Genomic DNA, 20143 nt, shown 5'->3' with positions numbered 1-20143 from the left:
AACGGAAGACCAACTGCCAGAGACATAATAAGAAACATGTAAGGAACAGGAGACCACCAGAAAGAGACATAGCAAGAGAAATTCCAGGAAGAGGAGAGCACCAGCCGGATACATAACAAGAAACATGCTAGAACAAGAGAGCACCAGCCAGAGATATAACAATAAACATGCCAGGAACCGAAAAGCACCAGCCTGAACCATAACAATAAACATGCTAGGAACAGGAGACCGCCAATCAGAGACATAACAAGAATCATGCCAGGAACAGAAGAGCACAAGCCAGAGACATAACAAGAAACATGCCAGGAACAGGAGACCACCAGTCAGAGACATAACAAGAAACATGCCAGGAACAGGAGAGCACCAGCCAGATACATAACAATAGAAATGCCAGGAACAGAAGAGCACCAGCCAGAGACATAGCAAGAAGCATGCCAGGAACAGCAGACCACAGTGAGAGACATAGCAAGAGAAAAGCCAGGAAGAGGAGAGCACCAGCCAGAGACATAACAAGAAACATGCTATGAACAAGGGAGCACCAGCCAGAGACTTAACAAAAAACATGTCAGGAAAGGAAGAGCACAAGCCAGAGACATAACAAGAGTAATGCCAGTGACAGGAAAGCACCAGCCAGAGACATAACAGGAAACATGCCAGGGACAGGAGAGCATCAACCAGAGACATAACAAAAGGAATGCCAGGAACAGGAGAACACTAGTCAGAGACATAACAAGAAACATGCTGGAACAGAAAGGGTGCAAGTAAAAGATATAACAAGAAACATGCCAGGAACAGGAAAGCACCCGCCACAGACATAACAAAAACATGCCAGGAACAGGAGAGCACCAGCCCGATACATAACAAGAAACATGCCAGGAAAAGGTGAGCACCAGCCAGAGACAGAACAAAAAGTGTGTCAGGAACGGAAGAGAATTAGCCAGTGACATACCAAGAAACATGTGAGGAACAGGAGAGCGCCAGCCAGAGACATAACAAGAAACATGTCAGGAATGGAAGAACACAAGCCAGAGGCATACCAGGAAACATGTGAGGAACAGGAGAGCACCAGCCAGAGACATATCAAGAAACATGCTAGAAACAGGAAAGCAACACCCAGAGACATAACAAGAAACATGCCAGAAACAAGAGAGCACCAGCCAGAGAAATAACAAGAAACATGCTAGGAACATGATATCATCAGCCAGAGACAAAACAGGAAACATGCTAGAAACAGCAGAGCACCAGCTAGAGAAATAGCAAGAAACATGCCTGGAACAGGAGAGCCTCAGCCAGAGACGTAATAAAAAACATACCAGAAACAAGAGAGCACCAGCCAGAGAAATAACAAAAAAACATGCCAGAAACAAGAGAGCACCAGTCAGGGACATAACAAGAAACATGTCAGAAATGGAAGAGCATGAGCCAAAGACATAACTAGAAACATGCTAGGATCAGGAGAGCACCAGCCAGAGACATAACAAGAAACATGCCATGAACAGGAGAGCAACAGTCAGATACATAACAAGAAACATGCCAGGAACAAGAGAGCAGCAGTCAGAGAAATAGCAAGAAATATACCTGGAACAGGGGAGCATCAGCCAGTGACATAATAAGAAACATGCCAGAAACAAGAGAGCACCAGCCAGAGACATAACAACAAACATGCCAGAAACAGACAAGCAACAGCCAGAGACATAACAAGAAACATGCCAGGAACAGGAGAGCTCTAGCCAGAGACATAACAAGAAACATGCAATGAACAAGGGAGCACCAGCCAGAGACTTAACAAAAAACATGTCAGGAAAGGAAGAGCACAAGCCAGAGACATAACAAGAGTAATGCCAGTGACAGGAAAGCACCAGCCAGAGACATAACAGGAAACATGCCAGGGACAGGAGAGCACCAACCAGAGAGATAACAAAAGGAATGCCAGGAACAGGAGAACACTAGTCAGAGACATAACAAGAAACATGCTGGAACAGAAATGGTGCAAGTAAAAGATATAACAAGAAACATGCCAGGAACAGGAAAGCACCCGCCATAGACATAACGAAAAACATGCCAGGAACAGGAGAGCACCAGCCAGAGATGTAACAAGAAACATGCCAGGAACAGTAGATACCAGCCAGTTACATAACAAGAAACATGCCAGGAAAAGGTGAGCACCAGCCAGAGACAGAACAAAAAGTGTGTCAGGAACGGAAGAGAATGAGCCAGTGTCATACCAAGAAACATGTGAGGAACAGGAGAGCACCAGCCAGAGACATAACAAGAAACATGTCAGGAATGGAAGAACACAAGCCAGAGGCATACCAGGAAACATGTGAGGAACAGGAGAGCACCAGCCAGAGACATATCAGGAAACATGCTAGAAACAGGAAAGCAACACCCAGAGACATAACAAGAAACATGCCAGGAAACAAGAGAGCACCAGCCAGAGAAATAACAAGAAACATGCTAGGAACATGATATCATCAGCCAGAGACAAAACAGGAAACATGCTAGGAACAGGAGAGCACCAGCTAGAGAAATAGCAAGAAACATGCCTGGAACAGGAGAGCCTCAGCCAGAGACGTAATAAAAAAAACACCAGAAACAAGAGAGCACCAGCCAGATAAATAACAAAAAAAACATGCCAGAAACAAGAGAGCACCAGTCAGGGACATAACAAGAAACATGTCAGGAATGGAAGAGCATGAGCCAAAGACATAACCAGAAACATGCTAGGATCAGGAGAGCACCAGCCAGAGACATAACAAGAAAAATGCCATGAACAGGAGAGCAACAGTCAGATACATAACAAGAAACATGCCAGGAACAGGAGAGGAGGAGTCAGAGAAATAGCAAGAAATATACCTGGAACAGGGGAGCATCAGCCAGTCACATAATAAGAAACATACCAGAAATAAGAGAGCACCAGCCAGAGACATAACAACAAACATGCCAGGAACCGAAAAGCACCAACCTGAACCATAACAATAAACATGCTAGGAACAGGAGACCACCAATCAGAGACATAACAAGAATCATGCCAGGAACAGAAGAGCACAAGCCAGAGACATAACAAGAAACATGCCAGGAACAGGAGACCACCAGTCAGAGACATAACAAGAAACATGCCAGGAACAGGAGAGCACCAGCCAGATACATAACAAGAGAAATGCCAGGAACAGAAGAGCACCAGCCAGAGACATAGCAAGAAGCATGCCAGGAAAAGGAGAGCACCACCCAGATACATAACAAGAAACATGCCAGGAACAGGAGACCACAGCGAGAGACATAGCAAGAGAAAAGCCAGGAAGAGGAGAGTACCAGCCAGAGACATAACAAGAAACATGCCAGGAACAGGAGAGCTCTAGCCAGAGACATAACAAGAAACATGCTATGAACAAGGGAGCACCAGCCAGAGACTTAACAAAAAACATGTCAAGAAAGGAAGAGCACAAGCCAGAGACATAACAAGAGTAATGCCAGTGACAGGAAAGCACCAGCCAGAGACATAACAGGAAACATGCCAGGGACAGGAGAGCACCAACCAGAGACATAACAAAAGGAATGCCAGGAACAGGAGAACACTAGTCAGAGACATAACAAGAAACATGCTGGAACAGAAAGGGTGCAAGTAAAAGATATAACAAGAAACATGCCAGGAACAGGAAAGCACCCGCCATAGACATAACAAAAAACATGCCAGGAACAGGGGAGCACCAGCCAGATACATAACAAGAAACATGCCAGCAAAAGGTGAGCACCAGCCAGAGACAGAACAAAAAGTGTGTCAGGAACGGAAGAGAATGAGCCAGTGACATACCAAGAAACATGTGAGGAACAGGAGAGCACCAGCCAGAGACATAACAAGAAACATGTCAGGAATTTAAGAACACAAGCCAGAGGCATACCAGGAAACATGTGAGGAACAGGAGAGCACCAGCCAGAGACATATCAAGAAACATGCTAGAAACAGGAAAGCAACATCCAGAGACATAACAAGAAACATGCCAGAAACAAGAGAGCACCAGCCAGAGACATAGCGAGAGAAATGCCAGGAAGAGGAGAGAATCAGCCGTATACATAACAAGAAACATGCTAGAACAAGAGAGAACCAGCCAGAGACATAACAATAAACATGCCTGGAAAAGAAAAGCACCAGCCTGAACCATAACAAGAAACATGCTAGGAACAGGAGACCACAAGTCAGAGACATAACAAGAAACATGCCAGGAATAGAAGAGCACAAGCCAGAGACATGCCAAGAAACATGCCAGGAACAGGAGAGCCCCAGCCAGATACATAACAAGAAACATGCCATCAACAGGAGAGCATCAGCCAGAGACATAACAAGAAACATGCCAGGAACAGGGGAGCACCATCCAGAGACATAAGAGAAATGACAGGAACTGAAGAGCACCAGCCAGAGACATAACAAGAAACATTCCAGGAACAGGAGAGCACCACCCAGATACATAACAAGAAACATGCCAGGAACAGGACACAACAGCCAGAGACATAGCAAGAGAAATGCCAGGAAGAGGAGAGCACCAGCCAGAGACATAACAAGAAACATGCCAGGAACAGGAGAGCACCAGTTAGAGACATAAGACGAAACATGCTCGAACAAAAGAGCTCTAGCCAGAGACATAACAAGAAACATGCTATGAACAAGGGAGCACCAGCCAGAGACTTAACAAGAAACATGTCAGGAAAGGAAGAGCACAAGCCAGAGACATAACAAGAGTAATGCCAGAAACAGGAAAGCACCAGCCAGAGACATAACAGGAAACATGCCAGGGACAGGAGAGTACCAACCAGAGACATAACAAAAGGAGTGCCAGGAACAGGACAACACTAGTCAGAGACATAAAAAGAAACATGCTAGGACAGGAAGGGTGCAAGTTAAAGATATAACACGAAACATGCCAGGAACAGGAAAGCACCCGCCATAGACATAACGAAAAACATGCCAGGAACAGGAGAACACCAGCCAGAGACGTAACAAGAAACGTGCCAGGAACAGTAGATACTAGCCAGATACATAACAAGAAACATGCCAAGAAAAGGTGAGCACCAGCCAGAGACAGAACAAAAAGTGTGTCAGGAACACAAGAGAATGAGCCAGTGGCATACCAGGAAACATGTGAGGAACAGGAGAGCACTAGCCAGATACATAACAAGAAACATGCCAAGAAAAGGTGAGCACCAGCCAGAGGCATACCAGGAAACATGTGAGGAACAGGAGAGCACCAGCCGGAGGCATATCAAGAAACATGCTAGAAACAGGAGAGCACCACCCGGAGACATAACAAGAAACATGCCAGAAACAAGAGAGAACCAGTCTGAGAAATAACAAGAAACATGCTAGGAACATGATATCATCAGCCAGAGACAAAACAGGAAACATGCTAGGAACAGGAGAGCACCAGCTAGAGAAATAGCAAGAAACATGCCTGGAACAGGAGAGTCTCAGCCACAGACGTAATAAAAAACATACCAGAAACAAGAGAGCACCAGCCAGAGAAATAACAAAAAGCATGCCAGAAACAAGAGAGCACCAGCCAGGGACATAACAAAAAACATGCCAGGAATGAAAGCGCACCAGCCAGAGACATAACAAGAAACATGTCAGGAATGGAAGAGCATGAGCCAAAGACATAACCAGATCATGCTAGGAACAGGAGAGCACCAGCCAGAGACATAACAAGAAACATGCCATGAACAGGAGAGCAACAGTCAGATACATAACAAGAAACATGCCAGGAACAGGAGAGGAGCAGTCAGAGAAATAGCAAGAAACATACCTGGAACAGGGGAGCATCAGCCAGAGACATAATAAGAAACATGCCAGAAACAAGAGAGCAACAGCCAGAGACATAACAAGAAACATGCCAGGAACGGAGGAGCAAAAGCCAGAGACATAACAAGAAACATGTCAGGAATGGAAGAGCATGAGCCAAAGACATAACCTGAAACATGCTAGGAACAGGAGAGCACCAGCCAGAGACATAACAAGAAACATGCCCTGAACAGGAGAGCAACCGTCAGATACATAGCAAGAAACATGCCAGGAATAGGAGAGGGGCAGTCAGACAAATAGCAAGAAACATACCTCGAACAGGGGAGCATCAGCCAGAGACATAATAAGAAACATGCCAGAAATGAGAGAGCACCAGCCAGAGACATAACCAGAAACATGCCAGGAACTGGAGACCACCAGACAGAGACACAGCGAGAGAAATGCCAGGAAGAGGAGAGAACCAGCTGTATACATAATAAGAAACATGCTAGAACAAGAGAGCATCAGCCAGAGACATAACAATAAACATGCCTGGAACAGAAAAGCACCAGCCTGAACCATGACAAGAAACATGCTAGGAGCAGGAGACCACCATGCCAGGAATAGAAGAGCACAAGCCAGAGACATACCAAGAAACATGCCAGGAACTGAAGCGCACCAGCCAGAGACATAACAAGAAACGTTTCAGGAACAGGAGAACACTACCCAGACACATAACAAGAAACATGCCGGGAACAGAAGACCACTGCCAGAGACAAAGCAAGAGAAATGCCAGGAAGAGGAGAGCACCAGCCAGATACATAACAAGAACCATGCTATGAACAAGGGAGCACCAGCCAGAGACATACCAAGAAATATGCCAGGAATAGGAGACCACCACCTACAGGCATAACAATAAACATGCCAGGAACAGGAGAGCACCAACCAGAGACAGCTCATGAAACATGCCAGGAAAAGACGAACACCAGCTTGCGACATAACAAGAAACATGCTTCGAACAGGAGACCACCAGCCAGAGACATAACAATAAACATGCTAGGAACAGAAGAGCACCAGCTAGAGGCATAACAATCAACATGCCAGGAACAGAAGAGCACCAGCCTGAACCATGACAAGAAACATGCTAGGAGCAGGAGACCACCAGCCAGAGACATAACAAGAAACATGCCAGTAACAGGAGAGCACCACCCAGATACATAACAAGAAACATGCCAGGAACAGGAGACCACTGCCAGAGACATAGCAAGAGAAATGCCAGGAAGAGGAGAGCACCAATCAGATACATAACAAGAAACATGCTATGAACAAGAGAGCACCAGCCAGAGACATAACAAGAGAAATGCCAGGAACTGAAGAGCACCAGCCAGAGACATAACAAGAAACGTGTCAGGAACAGGAGAGCACCACCCAGATACATAACAAGAAACATGCCAGGAACAGGAGACCACTGCCAGAGACATAGCAAGAGAAATGCCAGGAAGAGGAGAGCACCAATCAGATACATAACAAGAAACATGCTATGAACAAGGGAGCACCAGCCAGAGACATAACAAGAAACATGCCAGGAACAGGAGACCACCACCTAGAGGCATAACAATAAACATGCCAGGAACAGGAGACCACCAGCCAGAGACAGCTCATGAAACATGCCAGGAAAAGAAGAACACCAGCTTGAGACATAACAAGAAACATGCTTGGAACATGAGACCACCAGCCAGACACATAACAATAAACATGCTAGGAACAGAAGAGCACCAGACAGAGATATAGCAAGAGAAATGCCAGGAACAGGAGAGCACCAGCCGTATACATAACAAGAAACATGCTAGCACAAGAGCGCACCAGCCAGAGACATAACAATAAACATGCCAGGAACAGAAAAGCACCAGCCTAAACCATAACAAGAAACATGCTAGGAACAGGAGACCACCAGTAAGAGACATAACAAGAAACATGTCAGGAACAGAAGAGCACAAGCCAGATACATAACAAGAAACATGACAGGAACAGGAGAGCACCAGCCAGAGACATAACAATAAACATGCTAGGAACAGAAGAGCACCAGCTAGAGGCATAACAATCAACATGCCAGGAACAGAAGAGCACCAGCCCGAGGCATAACAAAAACATGCTAGGAACAGGAGAGCACCAGCCTGAGGCATAACAAGAAACATGCCAGGAACGGAGGAGCAACAGCCAGAGACATAACAAGGAGCATGTAAGGAATGGAAGAGTACCAGCCAGAGACATAACCAGAAAAATGCCAGGAACAGGAGACCACCAGACAGAGATATAGCAAGAGAAATGCCAGGAACAGGAGAGCACCAGCCGTATACATAACAAGAAACATGCTAGCACAAGAGCGCACCAGCCAGAGACATAACAATAAACATGCCAGGAACAGAAAAGCACCAGCCTGAACCATAACAAGAAACATGCTAGGAACAGGAGACCACCAGTAAGAGACATAACAAGAAACATGTCAGGAACAGAAGAGCACAAGCCAGATACATAACAAGAAACATGACAGGAACAGGACAGCATCAGCCAGAGACATAACAAGAAACATGCCAGGAACAGGAGAGCACCAGCCAGAGACATAACAAGAGAAATGAAATGAAATGAAATGAAATGAAAAAAGGAATTTAATAAAGCGCACTGCGGCCAAGCGGCTTCCTGGCGCTAGGGACTCATCCATGCTCACAGAAAAACCCAGAAAGACTAGCCAGGAAAAGCCTGAGAGAACAGGAAGGTTTTAAGGGCCTTGCGGAAGTGAGTATAGATAGGGATGGAGCGAATGGGGAGGGGGAAACTATTCCAAATCCGGGGGGCCAAAACCGAAAAACGGGTGCCCCCAGTACGAGATTTGCGAAAACGGGGAGTATGAAGCAGAGACAGTGATGAGGAACGAAGAGTTCGACTGGGGGCATGAGAAGTGATGAGGGAGTTGATGAAGTGTGGAGCGGAACGATGATGAGCCCGAAAGGCCAGGCAAGCGAGTTTGAAAGAAGACCTAAGATGTACAGGGAGCCAGTGAAGAGACCTAAGAGCAGATGTGATGTGAGAAGATTTAGGTAGGCGGAGAATAAGACGGGCCAGGAACATAAGAGCACCAGCCAGATACATAACAACAAACATGTCAGGAATGGAAGAACACAAGCCAGAGACATAAACAGAAACATGCTAGGATCTGGAGATCACCAGCCAGAGACATACCAAGAAACATGCCAGCAACAGGAGAGCACCAGCCCGAGGCATAACAAGAAACATACTAGGAACAGTAGAGCACCAGCCTGAGACAGCTCAGGAAACATGCCAGAAACAGGAGAGCACCACCCAGATACATAACAATAAACATGCCAGGAACAGGAGACCACAGCCAGAGACATAACAAGAAACATGCCAGAGAAAGGAGACCACCACCTAGAGGCATAACAAGAAACATGCTTGGAACAGGAGATCACCAGCCAGAGACATAACAAGAAACATGCTAGAACAAGAGAGCACCAGCCAGAGACATAACAAGAAACATGCTATGAACAGAAGAGCACCAGCTAGAGGCATAACAATCAACATGCCAGGAACAGGAGAGCACCAGCCCGAAGCATAACAAAAAACATGCTAGGAACAGGAGAGCACCAGTTCTAGGCATAACAAGAAACATGCTAGAAAAAAGAGAGCACCAGCCCGAGGCATGCTAGGAACAGGAAAACACCCACCAGACACATAACGAAGAACATGCCAGGAACAGGAGAGTGGCAGCCAGAGATGTAAAAAGAAACATGGTAGGAACAGGACAGCACCAGCCACAGACATACCAATAAATGTGCTAGGAACAGGATCCGCCCAGTCAGAGAAATAACAAGAAACATGCTAGGAACATTTAAGCACACGCCAGAGACATAACAAAAAACATGCCAGGAACGGGAGAGCGCCAGCCAGAGACATAACAAGCGACATGCTGTGAACAGGAGACCACCAGCCAGAGACATAGCAAGAGAAATGCCAGGAAGAGAAGAGCACCAGCCAGATACATAACAAGAAACTTGACAGGAACAGAAGAACACCAGCCAGAGACATAACAAGACACATGTCAGGAACGGAAGAGCACCAGCCAGAGACATAACAAGAAACAGGTCAGGACTGGAAGAGCACCAGCCAGAGACATAACAAGAAACATGCCAGGAACAGGAGAGCACCATCCAGATGCATAACAAAAGGAATGCCAGGAAGAGGAGAGCACCAGCCAGATACATAACAAGAAATATGCTATGAACAAGGAAGCACCAGCCAGAGACATAACAATAAACATGTCAGGAACGGAAGAGCACCATCCAGAGACATAACAAGAAACGTGCCAGGAACAGGAGAGCACCATCCAAATACATAACAAGAAACATGCTAGAACAAGAGAGCACCAGCCAGAGACATAACAAGAAACATGCTATGAACAGAAGAGCACCAGCTAGAGGCATAACAATCAACATGCCAGGAACAGGAGAGCACCAGCCCGAGGCATAACAAAAAACATGCTAGGAACAGGAGAGCACCAGTTCTAGGCATAACAAGAAACATGCTAGAAAAAAAGAGAGCACCAGCCCGAGGCATAACAAGAAACATGCCAGGAACAGGAGACCATAGCCAGAGACATTGCAAGAGAAATGCCAGGAAGAGGAGAGAACCAGCCAGAGACACACCAAAAAACATGCTACGAACAAGGGAGCACCTGCCAGAGACATAACAAGGAACATGCTAGGAACAGGAGAGCACCAGCCCGAGGCATAACAAAAAAACATGCTAGGAACAGGAGAGCACCAGCCCAAGGCATAACAAAAAACATGCTAGAAACAGAAGAGCACCAGCCCGAGGCATAACAAAAAATATGCTATGAACAGGAGAGCACCAGCCAGAGACATAACAAGAAACAAGCTAGAACAAGAGAGCACCAGCTAGAGACATAACAAGAAACATGCTAGGACCAGGTGAGCACCAACCAGAGACATAACACGAAACATGCTTGGAACAGGAGACCACTAGTCAGAGACATAACAAGAAACATGCTAGCAACAAGAGGGTGCCAGTTAGAGACACACCAAGAAACATGCTAGGAACAGGAAAACACCCACCAGACACATAATGAAGAACATGCCAGGAACAGGAGAGTGGCAGCCAGAGATGTAAAAAGAAACATGGTAGGAACAGGACAGCACCAGCCACAGACATACCAATAAATGTGCTAGGAACAGGATCCGCCCAGTCAGAGAAATAACAAGAAACATGCTAGGAACAGTTAAGCACCCGCCAGAGACATAACAAAAAACATGCCAGGAACGGGAGAGCGCCAGCCAGAGACATAACAAGCGACATGCTGTGAACAGGAGACCACCAGCCAGAGACATAGCAAGAGAAATGCCAGGAAGAGGAGAGCACCAGCCAGATACATAACAAGAAACATGCCAGGAACAGAAGAGCACCAGCCAGAGACATAACAAGAAACATGTCAGGAACGGAAGAGCACCAGCCAGAGACATAACAAGACACATGTCAGGAACGGAAGAGCACCAGCCAGAGACATTACAAGAAACATGTCAGGACTGGAAGAGCACCAGCCAGAGACATAACAAGAAACATGCCAGGAACAGGAGAGCACCATCCAGATGCATAACAAAAGGAATGCCAGGAAGAGGAGAGCACCAGCCAGATACATAACAAGAAACATGCTATGAACAAGGAAGCACCAGCCAGAGACATAACAATAAACATGTCAGGAACGGAAGAGCACCAGCCAGAGACATAACAAGAAACATGTCAGGAATGAAAGAGCACCAGCCAGAGACATAACAAGAAACGTGCCAGGAACAGGAGAGCACCATCCAGATACATAACAAAAGGAATGTCAGGAACAGTAGAGGAGTAGTCAGAGAAATAGCAAGAAACATACCTGGAACAGGAGAGCACCAGCTAGAGGCATAACAATAAACATACTAGGAACAGGAGAGCACCAGCCAGAGACAGCTCAGGAAACATGCCAGGAACAGAAGAGCACCAGCCTGACACATAACAAGAAACAGGCTAGGAATAGGAGACCACCAGTCAGAGACATAACAAGAAACATGCTAGCAACAGGAGGGTGCCAGCCAGACACATAACGAAAAACATGCCAGGAACGGGAGAGTGGCAGCCAGAGACGTAAAAAGAAACATGGTAGGAACAGGAGAGCACCTGCCAGAGACATAACAAGAAATGTGCTAGGAACAGGAAACCCCCAGTCAGAGAAATAACAAGAAACATGCTAGGAACAGGAAAGCACCCACCAGAGACATAACAAGAAACACGCTCGAACAAGAGAGCTCTAGCCAGAGACATAACAAGAAACATGTGAGGAACAGTAGAGCACCAGCTAGAGGCATAACAAGAGTAATGCCAATAACAGGAAAGCACCAGACAGAGACATAAGAAGAATCATGCCAGGAACAGGAGAGCACCAACCAGAGACATAACATAAGGAATGCCAGGAACAGGAGAACACCAGCCAGATACATAACAAGAAACATGCTAGGAACAGGAGACCATCAGTCAGAAACATAACAAGAAACATGCTAGGAACAGGAAAGCACCCGCCAGAGACATAACAAAAAACATGCCAGGAACGGGAGAGCACCAGCTAGAGACATGACAAGAAACATGCTATGAACAAGAGAGCATCAACCTGCAACATAACACGAAACATACCTGGAACAGGGGAGCACTATCCAGAGACAAAACAGAAATCATGCCGGGAACAGAAGAGCACCAGCCAGAGACATAACAAGAAACATGCCAGGAACAGGAGAGCACCAGCCAGAGACATAACAAGAAACCTGCCAGGAACAGAAGAGCACCAGCTAGAGACATAACAAGAAACCTGCCAGGAACAGAAGAGCACCAGCCAGATACATAACAATAAACATGCTATAAACGGCAGAGAACCTGTCTGAGACAGAACAAGAGACAGTTCATGAATGGCAGAATACCTGTGTGAGACAGAACAAGAGACATGTTATGAACGGCAGAGAACCTGTCTGAAACAGAATAAGAGACAGTTCATGAACTGCAGAATACCTGTGTGAGACAGAACAAGAGAGAGGTCATGAATGGCAGAGAACCTGTCTGAGACAGAACTTGAGACAGGTCATGAACAGGAGAGAACATGTCTGAGACAGAACAAGAGACAGATAATAAAAGGAGACTACTAGCAAAAGACAGAACAAGAGACCGGTCATCAACAGGTGAGAACCTGTGAGAGAGAAAAAGAAACCCCCCAAAAACTAAATAGAACTATCCAAGAACAGAAAAAGAGGCATGTCCAGAAAAAAGAGACCACAAACTGGAGACAGAAAAATTGGCATGTCATCAGCAGGAGACTTCTAGCCAGAGACAGAGCAAGCTCCAGGTAATGAACAGTAGAGAACCTCTCTGAGATAGACCTGGAGACAGGTCATGAACACAAGGGAACCAGTCTGAGACAGGTCATGAACAGAAGAGAACCTGTCTGAGACAGGTCATGAACAGCAGGGAATCTGTCTAAGACAGGCCATGAACAGGTGAGAACCTGTCTGAGACAGAACAGGTCAGTCAGCTACAGACCTTAAAACTTATCACATCTGGAGTTCAGTCCAGCTGGTCCTTCTGGTAAAAAACCTGAAGTTTGTGAATGACTTAGAATTGAGAATAAACAAGTTGTAAAAAGACAATACACCACTTCAAGTCTTCAAATTATATCTCAGTTTAATTGTTTGCAAGAACGACGAACCTTGGCCAGGGTCGGAGTACTCTCCGTTCTTCCAAACAATTAAACTCCGATATAATTTGAAGACGTGGAGTGAGATATTGTCAGAATTATTGATTGGTGGCTGCATGATATGACTTGGAACTTGAGAAGGGAGCAATATAGACTTGATGATATACTTAGAATGATTTTTAGCCCTGATGAAGTCAATGGTAGATTTGCCTTGGGACGAAACGCATGTTGGCTACAAGTTCATGTTGGACTTCTGTTGGATATATATGAAGATCAGAAATAAAGCGAATACATCAACTACAATGTCTGGTGGACATCTGAATTTTTGGATAATTTGGTGCTCATGATTTTTGTTGATTGTTTTTTTGGGAGACATTTTTGTCTTCATTTATGGAAGGCTGGAGTGGCTTTTTCTAATCCTTGGAGCACCATTTATGAACACAAATAATCTGGGATATTGTGATACACAATTGTGCGCGGATTTTACCCTGCCACTTCTTGTTTATGTATGCTGTAAAAAGACAACCAGGTGTCTCAGAGCAGAGACATTCAGAACAAGAGACAACTGGGACTGTCTGCACTAGAGACACAGCCAGAAACGAGTCAAGAAGAAGAGACAGTCAACTGTCTCAAGGGCAAAGACAAGCAAGAGAAAAATGGAGAGAAGAGAATCGGGTGGCTCGGGTGCAGAGAACAGCCGGAGACAATTCAAGAACAAGTGAGAGTCAACTGTCTGAAGGGCAGAGACACACCAGCGAAACTGCACAACAGACAGCCAGGAGTCGCGGGTGCTGAGCACAACCAGAGGCAGTTCAAGAACAAGGGAGAATCGCCTGTCACAAGGGCAGAGACACCTCAGAGAAACTGCACAACAGCCAGGAGTCTCGGGTGCTGAGCTCAGCCAGAGAGAGTTCAAGAACCAGTGAGAATCGTCTGTCTCAAGGGCAGAGTCACCCCAGAGAAACTGCACAACAGACAGCCAGGAGTCTTGGGAGCTGAGCTCAGCCAGAGAGAGTTCAAGAACAAGTGAGAATCGTCTGTCTCAAGGGCAGAGACTCCCCAGAGAAACTGCACAACAGACAGACAGGAGTCGCGGGTGCTGAGCACAACCAGAGGCAGTTCAAGAACAAGGGAGAATCGCCTGTCACAAGGGCAGAGACACCTCAGAGAAACTGCACAACAGCCAGGAGTCTCGGGTGCTGAGCTCATCCAGAGAGAGTTCAAGAACAAGTGAGAATCGCCTGTCACAAGGGCAGAGACACCTCAGAGAAACTGCACAACAGCCAGGAGTCTCGGGTGCTGAGCTCAGCCAGAGAGAGTTCAAGAACCAGTGAGAATCGTCTGTCTCAAGGGCAGAGTCACCCCAGAGAAACTGCACAACAGACAGCCAGGAGTCTTGGGAGCTGAGCTCAGCCAGAGAGAGTTCAAGAACAAGTGAGAATCGTCTGTCTCAAGGGCAGAGACTCCCCAGAGAAACTGCACAACAGACAGACAGGAGTCGCGGGTGCTGAGCACAACCAGAGGCAGTTCAAGAACAAGGGAGAATCGCCTGTCACAAGGGCAGAGACACCTCAGAGAAACTGCACAACAGCCAGGAGTCTCGGGTGCTGAGCTCATCCAGAGAGAGTTCAAGAACAAGTGAGAATCGCCTGTCACAAGGGCAGAGACACCTCAGAGAAACTGCACAACAGCCAGGAGTCTCGGGTGCTGAGCTCAGCCAGAGAGAGTTCAAGAACAAGTGAGAATCGTCTGTCTCAAGGGCAGAGACTCCCCAGAGAAACTGCGCAACCGACATCCAGGAGTCTCGGGTGCTGAGCACAACCAGAGACAATTCAAGAACAAGTGAGAGTCGCCTGTCTCAAGGGCAGAGACTCCCCAGAGAAACTGCACAACAGACAGACAGGAGTCGCGGGTGCTGAGCACAACCAGAGGAAGTTCAAGAACAAGTGAGAATCGTCTGTCTCAAGGGCAGAGACACCTCAGAGAAACTGCACAACAGCCAGGAGTCTTGGGTGCTGAGCTCAGCCAGAGACAGTTCAATAACAAGTGAGAGTCAACTGTCTCAAGGGCAGACACACCCCAGGAAAACTGCACAACAGCCAGGAGTCTCGGGTGCTGAACACAACCAGAGACAATTCAAGAACAAGTGAGAGTCGCCTGTCCCAATGGCAGACAGACCTCAGAGAAACTGTACAACAGACAGCCAGGAGTCTCGGGTGCTGAGCACAGTAGAAGCCTTAGGGGCAGAGACAAGAACAGGAGACAGTTGTGAGTTTCAGCACAGAGATAAATTAGAGACAAGTCAAGAACATGAGTCAGTCACCTGTCTAATGGGAAGGGAACCAGCCTTAGACAAGTAAACTTTAAAAGAGAGTCGGGGTCTCAATGGCTGCGATACAGCAGCATAAATTCAAGAGAAAGTAAAGAATCTCTGGGAAGAGAGACATCTAGAGACCAGTCAAGAACAGAAGACAGTCAGGAATCTCAGGGCAGAGAAACATAGCCAGAGACAAGAACAAGAGACAGTCTGAAGTCTTAGGGGCAGAGACACGACCAGACTCAGGAACCTTGAGACAGTGGGGAGTCTCAGGGGCAGAGACAAAGCCAGTGACAAGTCAAGAGAAGAGACAGTCTGGTGCTTTACAGGCCGAGACACACAAAGAGACAAGTCAAGATCAAGAGACAGTGTAGAAACCCAGGGAAGAGATACAGAAAAGAACACGAACAAGAGAGAGTCGGGAGTCTAAGGGCACACGCAAAGGCAAGTATTAGTCAGGAACAAGAGACAGTCAGAAGTGCGAGAGACATACATAGTCAAAAACCAAGAGTCGAGGAAAGAACAAGAGACAGTCTAGAGTCTTGTGGTGAGAGAAACCGTCACAGGCACGTAAAACAAATAGTAGTCAAGGATCTCAAAGCCAGGGGCAGCTGAATAGACAAGTCAAGAAGAAGAGACAGTGGAGGAGTCTCGGCGGCTGTGGCATAGACAGAAACAAGTAACTGTCAAGAGAGACAGTCAAGAGAGGCTTGCAGCAGAGAGGCGTCCATCTGCAGGCGAAGTACAAGAAACGGGAGCCTCATGGGCAGATAGACAAACAGAGATGTGACATTAGACGGTCAGGAGGCTTATCGGTGTAGCCAGAAGCAGAACAAGGGAGAGTCTCGAAGACAGAAACAGATGAGACAGGCACATGAAAGGAGGAAGACAGGCCCCTCGAGGTAGAGTCGAAGGAAGGTGGAGAAGAGCGCCTGATCGAGAGTCTAGGGGCCTAGAGACAGGCAGCGACAGCTTGAAAAGAAGGCACGGTGGTAGAGACAGCCAGAGTGAGTCCAAGAACAGGGCGCCGTGGGTTGGTGAGGAACAGAGACTCAGCTAGACACCGGTCAAGAGCATGAGACAGTCGGGGGTTTCAGGGTCAGAGACAGGCGCGAATAACAAGCAGTCAGGTGCCGGTGTCAGGGGCAGAGACAGGGCATGAAGAGGCCATCGAAGGGGACTCGAAGGGACTGGTGAAGGGCAAGAGACAGAATCCTCGCAGGGAGACAGCAAGAATTCGAGACTGATGAAAACTAGCAGGAGCCCGGTATAGAGAGACGAAGACGAACAAGAGACAGGCAGCTGAATAAAGGAGAGGTGACAGCCGAAGACAGCACAATATATTGTGACAATCGAAAGTCTTTGAAGCGAAGAGACATCCGGGAGCTTTAGAGAGAGAAGATTAAGAGTCTTTGTACCGGCATCAGCCCCAGCCTGCAGAGTGACTGTCACGAGGTGAGAAACTCTTCTGAAGTGAGTAACTGCCATGGGGTGAGTGACCTATGCGGTGAGTGACTCTTAAGGGAGTGAGTAATTAGTGATTGCCACGGACGAGTGAGTGAAGATGTCCGGACACGAGGACAGACGAGCCAGTAACCCGCAGTGCGATGGAGGGCTTCACTCCCCATCATCGTCAAACCATTACCTTTCCTGGGACTAAACCAAAGCGCTTAGAGGAGAAGAATCTCACTGCCTGCGCTATTAGACGGTCGGTGGGCTGATTCACAGAACTAAGTTAAGACAAAATCCTAAACTTACTACCATTTTGGTATTCACAGAAGGCACTTACTCATTTCGGTATTCACAGAAGTTAGGAGTCCTAACTTTAGGACTCTTAAACTGAGAAAAATCCTAATTTTAAGACTTTCGGTATTCACAGAAGGCATTTAGGAGTCCTAAAGTTAGGACTCCTAACTTCTGTGAATACCGAAATGAGTAAGTGCCTTCTGTGAATACCAAAATGAGTAAGTGCCTTCTGTGAATACCAAAATGGTAGTAAGTTTAGGATTTTGTCTTAAGTTAGTTCTGTGAATCGGGCCCAATATTCCTTTACATTTTGTATTCGCATCATTTCCTGTTGCGCGGGGCAGCAGTGCCACTATTTGCCCGTAGTGCAGAATTAAAATTATTCAGGTGCATTTTTTCAGGCATGGTGCCCATTCCCCCTTCGGACCTCTTTGCTGAGATTGACTTTGGAAGTGTTAGGCAATGCCCGATCTGGACATGATTCTCAACAAGGGCTTCCAGGGGGTCTGGGGCAACATGAGACAGGAAAGAAAGGGTACCGAAAAGGTTAGCTCAGCGGGTTAAGATACCTGTGTGCAGCCGGTAGTTCCCAGGAATGGGTGCCACGGTGCCTACTCACCCTTTCATCTTCCTGATGTACATATAAGGACCCTCTGTTGGGTATTAACCTACTCTTCGGAAACCAACGCACGATTCGGTTTGTGTTGTGTACTATGTGAGCGACCGACACTAAAAAACAGGGAATGCACAAGTATGTGCCACCTTTCACTAGTGCAACGTCAGTAGATTATCAATCAAGGGATCAGCCCTAGAGGTAGGCGAGCCAACAAATTAACATGGAGAGCCGAGCCGAGCCAAGGGCTGACTGTGGATCTGAGAGCCCGTGCACGAGCCGAGCCCTGAAAATATGTCGTGTAAATCATGGAGAAAACATTACGTTAGAAAAACGTATCGTCAAAATTCAAGAAACTTTGGGGCAGATTTACAAGCCCCTTGCGCCACTTTTGCGTCACTTTTAACATGGGAAAAGTAACGCAAAAGTGGCGCAAGGGGCTTGTAAATATGCCCTTTTGTGTTCACCATTGTACATCAGATTATTTGAAAAGTATTTATTCAAAGTAGAGTTTTAAAACATGCACCCAGAAACATTTCTGCCCCCGCCCTGATGACAATGTCGTTAGTGAAGTAAGAGACAAGTCAGTTGTCATATGTGCCTTAAATGCCACCTAGGATCATATGTTTGGTGAAGCAAATGTATTGACTAATACATAAACAAACAAGACCCGTTTTTTGTACTGGGCAGGCCTAAACTCATGTATTTGAAGGTGCTTTTATATGTGATGATGAGCAGAAGGAAGCTTGGTGGACAAAGTATGTGTCTAGGATCACACAGTTTGGTCAAGCGGGGAAGCTGCGATTGACCACAGACTCGATGGATACTCTTCTGGCATCTAAGACTAATGTTTTGTCCTTAACTCTTGAAAGATGAGATTAGATTCACATTCTTTGGGGCAGTTTTGTATAGTGTGAAACTTGCCCAAGGGTTTACAATTGTTGACAGACACAGATTACATTGCACGTTTTATTTCCGGCACAGGGGCAGAATTCATGGGATGTTCAGTCAAGGTCAGGCTTTGAACCCTATGATACCTGGTTGCCAGATCTGCCCCCATGAAAGCTCGCCTCGTTTTGGGCTCGATGGCCACAGAAGACATGGAGTCAAGCCAGAGTTTCTGGCTTGAGCCTGGCTCATGCTTTTAGTGGCCCACCCACCTCTAGCATAAACCCACCATCACCTCCCAGAGATGCTGCAGAGTTTAGGGAGGGGTCACGTGAACGGATGACCCCGGTTGTCTACCCAGAATGGCCAGTGAGCTCTAAACAAGCAGGGAGCACAGAGACAGAGGCTGCACACAGGGTGTTCTGGACTCACCTTGTTAGGCGCTCACAGGCTTCCAGGAGCTAGAAGTACTCTCCAGACCTCTGAGATGACACCGAGCATCTACCAGTCCCCTCCGATGAGCACTGCAGGCCCCCCTCAGTAGATGCATGTTCCAGACAGATAAGGGGGCCGAGGACCCAGGGAAGCTTCCTCTGACGTCTCAAGACCACAGAGTCAGAGCTTATCCAAGACTGTGCAGGACGCAGGGCTGCCCCTAGGCCAGCAAGGGGGGGCACTGGCCCTAAATGTATATTTGACACATATACTCAGGGGCAGATTTACAAGCCCCTTGCGTCACCGGTGCATCACGTTGCGTGACGCACCGGTGGCGCAGACGGTTGAGTGATATTTACAAGCACAGGTAAAGTCACCCTGCGTGACTTAACCTGTTCTTGTAAATATCACCCCTGTTCATGCAACACTTTGCGTGTTAGAGGCGTGACATGGGTGTTCCTGTGGGTGTTCCCACACAACATCCATGTCCACTGATGCATTCCCAGAGTTGCGAGAAATCGTAAATCTGGAAATGCGTCAGAATGCTACGCCACCCTATGGGTGGCGTAGCGA

The 20143-nt window shown here is 46.9% G+C and overlaps 1 protein-coding gene across 2 annotated transcripts in view; it reads right to left on the bottom strand.

Moving 5' to 3' along the window:
• Positions 1-19676, bottom strand: part of GP1BB (glycoprotein Ib platelet subunit beta) — a 65183-nt gene extending 45507 nt beyond the window's left edge. Inside the window, exons 1-2 of one of the 2 annotated variants that reach the window (XM_085633404.1) lie at positions 19568-19676; positions 11733-11841 (exon numbers count right to left, since the gene is read on the bottom strand). The gene's annotated coding sequence lies outside the window, so the exon portion shown is untranslated. The remainder of the gene's footprint in view (positions 1-11732; positions 11842-19567) is intronic. The other variant, XM_085633402.1, reaches the window with a different exon arrangement.
• Positions 19677-20143: the final 467 nt, after the last annotated feature.

Source organism: Triturus cristatus, chromosome 11 (genome assembly GCF_964204655.1).
Source record: "Triturus cristatus chromosome 11, aTriCri1.1, whole genome shotgun sequence".
NCBI classification, from domain to species: Eukaryota; Metazoa; Chordata; class Amphibia; order Caudata; family Salamandridae; genus Triturus; species Triturus cristatus.
Note: the sequence above shows the minus strand (reverse complement) of the source record. Positions and strands in the feature narration are given on the sequence as shown.